Below are 4,385 nucleotides of genomic sequence, written 5' to 3'. Positions count from 1 at the left end.
ATGCCTTCCATTGTCATTTCGGCTATTAAGCAGAATGCCACACTTTGGAGAGCCACGGGGGCTAAGCACGTGGGTGCAATCATGTCGCGAGAGTAATCCTTTTTGTTTTGTAATGTAGCCTTCTTGGCTTTGGTTGTATTTTAAACTCTACTTAATCAATGAAGTAGGCAAAGCTTTTGCCTTGTTTCAAAAAAAAAGATATAGAACATTTTTGTAAAATTAATTAGATTCCACTGGTAAACCTAGTCGCCGCCTCCACATGAACCTCGTATCTATGTCAGTTCACCCTCCTTCACCGGGCTCAGGAGGAATGGGGGGCCCGATCTATGAGTCGATTTTTTAATAAAATTAGTTTTTCAAGAGATTGGATTAGGGTTTTGGTAGTTATTGTAAGGGTATATTGCCCCTATGTGTGGTTTTGGTAATTAGTGACAACCCCTATGGACTAATGTTTTCATTGAGTTTATATGAAGGAATATTCCATAGGTACTATATGTGTTAGATTCAAGTATGGATGCCATGAAGATAAATATACACCTTGTGTATAGGCATCAAGATCATTGATTTGAAGACATATATGTGATATGATCGAGAAGAAGAAATGAAGATGTAGTTCTTATTTGGAAATCAATATTAGCCATGCTTTAGCTTATGTGATAAGCAATGAATGATCAAGATCTTGAGTGCTTGATTCCAAGTGAAGAATTCAAGTTATGGCTCTAAGTCGGTGTCATGATAGTCTCATGAGTTGAGCTATGATTGACTAATATTTAGAGCATGCAAACAAATGAAAAATTCTTTATACACCTCAAGATAGTATGATAGAGCATGAGAAGATACAAGGTTCACCAATACAAAGAGTGAAGAATAGATTCAAATTTGATCAACACATGAAGCATGAAGAATGTACCACGTGAAGTCATGAATGGTAAGCATTGTCAATTATGCTTTATGAACTAACCCATCATATATGTGCCCTTGTGTTGTCTATGTGGGTTAGGTATCTTTCCATGGGCATGCATCAAAAGTGAGATCTCATATAGCCCATGAGAGGATGACGTCAAGTGGTGATCGTCATCACGGTTGAGTTGGGCAAGTTCAAGTTGAGCATCTCAAGAGGATCATATGCTTGAAGCTTGCCGTCCATTTGGTGATAATGGACATGTGAAGATTTGCATCAATGGAACTTTCCCATCACGGTGTATGAGGGAGCATTTGTGAGTCTTCACGAAGCAACAATGATGAAGTGAGGCATTCCAGCTTGAGTGGAGCTTGAAGAGTTATCATCAAGATCAAGTGGGATGCGCAAGGCAAAGGTATGTCCTTGCTAGGTTTTTCTTTTACCGGTCTCAAGGTGGTTGTTGGAAGACCGGATTATAGGATATATAGTCGCACTATCAAGAGGGACTTTCAGTTGAGTAACTTGATCACATCATCTTAGGGAGCTCAACCCTTTGCATGCTTTGCATTCAATAAATCTTATTTCTTCTTGGTGTTTCTCTGTGTGAGGTTCTTGAGCTTGTTTCTAGCTTCACAACAAGCCCAAGTTCATCAAAAACGGAATCCATATGCATCTTCTATTGCGTTTTCGAGCTTGGAGGTTTTACCGGTGTCTCTTTTATAGATAGGTCAAAATATTCATCTTGTGGTTTTTTACTCCGTGGGTGGACAATAATTTTTCTATGCATAAAGTTGTAGGGCTTGTTGTTCTGATTCCAACAAGCCCAAGATCATCGAAATCGGAGTTCGGACGTAGAAGTCATCATGTTTTTTGTAAAACATGTTTTCATGTTTGGCCCGGTGGCGCCAGCTGTCTCACCGGCTTGTCCGGCACAGACCGACTCCCACACCGGTGCCAACTGGATGTTTTCCAGGGGGCTCTCATGGCCACCCGGTCCCTGGCCCGGCCTGACCGGCTCTCCCACCAGGTGGCCTGGTCCCTAGCTCGGCGTGCCAGGCCATCCTGCCAGGCTGCACGAAAAACTCTCATATCTTCCCCAAACGATCATATTTCGTTTGGCTATAAAAGGGGCTTCTTCCCCAACAGTTTTATGGGGTTCTTGAGCATATTCTTGACCACCATTGTTGAACCACTTGAGCTTGCTTCCTCTCTCTTCCCTCCTATGATTCTTGCATATTCTTGGGGAATTTGAAAGAGGAGATCTAGATCTACAACCTCTTCCAATCCATTCCTCCTCTAAGTGAGGGGAACTCTTGGGATCTAGATCTTGGAGTCATTTGTTGATTTACTCCTTTGTTCTTCCTCTCTAATATCATCCTAACATATGTTACTTCGGTGGGGTTTGAGTGTGAAGGATTTGAACACTTCTAGTGTTCTTGGTTTGCATCATTGCATAGTGTTGAGCTCTCCACCACGATTTGTTCGAGTGAGAGACCGTGAGCTTGTTACTCTTGGAGGGTGACCTCCTAGTTGGTTTGGTTGGTGTCCCGGTGACCTCTTCATGGAAGATTGTGAAGGGGCCCCGGTTTCTCCTTCGTGCAGCTTGTGAAGTGGTTGTGGAGCTTGCCATCTTCGGAGTGGAGAAAAAGCTAGCCATAAGCAAAGGGCTATTCCTTCGTGGGATAGGCTCGGAGAATAAGGTGAGCCTGCGTGGCATTGGGGAATCCTTCGTAGGACCCCCACCTCTCCAAACGTGATGTACCTTCTTGCAAAGGAAGGGAACACGGGAATACATATTCGTCTCCGCGTGCCTCGGTTATTTCTATACCTGAGCTTACTTTCCTTGTGATAGTCATCGTGCTTGAAGTACATACCTTGCTATCACTTGTGCTACATATATCTTGTGTCTATCTTGCTTAGCTCTAGTTGTTGTTGTTGCACTTAGTTGGTCCTAGCATATTAGGATTTGTGATTGTAAAATAAATGTTAGTTTAATTCTATATTCTTACAAGCCAAAATCGTAAGAGTTTTAAAGCGCCTATTCACCCCCTCCCTCTAGGCGACACCTCATCTTTTCAGTTATCTTCTTCTTTTACTTCACATCAGTGGAGATGGCATTGTCTAAAATAAATGATCTCCAGCCTTGTTCAACGTCAAGATCTCCTTTACAATGTCAATGGTGGGTATGAGTCTTTAGATCTTACTTTGTCATATCGATTTTGGAACTTTTCTCTTAGTTGCCACGAGGAGATATGTCCTCACGATAGTTTTTTCTCTAATGCTACGTTCTCGACAATGATAATTTGTACTCTCGACTCCCAAGCGACATCTCAAGATGTTTGGTTGCTTTTCCCTGAAATGTTGGTGTTGGTATTTTTGCCGATAGTGATTAACTACTTTAGTGATCGCAGGTGATGCAATAGCTTTGGCATTGGGGATCAAAATAAAATTATGGAAGAACCTTTATTAACATTTACATCTATGTGGTTTGGTTTTCTTCGGGTGCCTTTCAGAAAACACAACATTACGTTATGAAAGAAGAAAGAGTTTGAAGATTTGAAAAAAAATCTCATTTCTTTTTAACTTTATTTTGTAATTATTGAAGACAGCTCATGTACCTCAACCATGTACTCCGTACCATTTAATTCTATAAATATATATATATATATACTAAAGCCATTCGTTTAGCGAAAAGGTTTCCAATGTGTAAATCCTCATTGGGTGCATCTATTAGCTAGCCCGTAAAACTCATCCTTCTAGTCTTGTACAATCTGTAAAACCTCGCCGCATGCCCGCCCTGGAGGTTGCAAGCAACGGATCCTGCGGATGAAGGCAATCATTTTCCATTTTTATTTCATGGTACGGTTTGCTCTCTCTTTTGTCCTTTGGAAGCTCTGTGTAGTTTGCAGTTAATTAGTTTGTTCATGATCTGGGGCGTATGCTGTTCGTGGTGTATACGTCGTGTGCCTTTGTCCATGACTAACAAAGACTCCGTACTACATGTTCTGCGATTCGAAACACTGTCGCTTACTCCTGGTTCGGACTAGACTTTAGACTTGCGAGCATATATTCGCACAACTTAATTGCAGTTTCGCATCGATCTCATTCGGCTGTGTGCGTAGAGAGCTAGCCTGCAGGTGGCATCACTGATAAAAGTTTGGAGTATAAGCCTAATAACGGTGACCGTAATTGCTTTCACACTGGGGATGTAGCTCAGATGGTAGAGCGCTCGCTTAGCATGCGAGAGGTACGGGGATCGATACCCCGCATCTCCAAAAAATTAACACTGATTTTTTTCTTCTTTGGGAGCTCAGTTATTTATCATTATCAGTAATCTTTAAATAGTTTTGCACTCTGTAAGAGCAGGACGTCATTCTCCGTGATGGCGAGCGGCCCGATAGGGTGTGTGCCCCGAAGAGAGAAGAAAAACATGTTGCTATTTCTGGTTGAAGAGCTACTTTGTCCTAAATTTGGTCACCCATGC

The 4,385-nt window shown here is 41.9% G+C and overlaps 1 non-coding gene across 1 annotated transcript; it reads left to right on the top strand.

Annotated features, from left to right (window-relative positions):
• Positions 1 to 4,103: 4,103 nt before the first annotated feature.
• Positions 4,104 to 4,176, top strand: TRNAA-AGC (transfer RNA alanine (anticodon AGC)). Its single transcript has one exon. It is a non-coding gene; the product is annotated as a tRNA-Ala (tRNA).
• The last annotated feature ends 209 nt before the right edge of the window (positions 4,177 to 4,385 follow it).

The sequence above is a fragment of the Lolium perenne genome, chromosome 7 (assembly GCF_019359855.2).
Source record: "Lolium perenne isolate Kyuss_39 chromosome 7, Kyuss_2.0, whole genome shotgun sequence".
Taxonomy (NCBI): Eukaryota; Viridiplantae; Streptophyta; class Magnoliopsida; order Poales; family Poaceae; genus Lolium; species Lolium perenne.
Note: the sequence above shows the minus strand (reverse complement) of the source record. Positions and strands in the feature narration are given on the sequence as shown.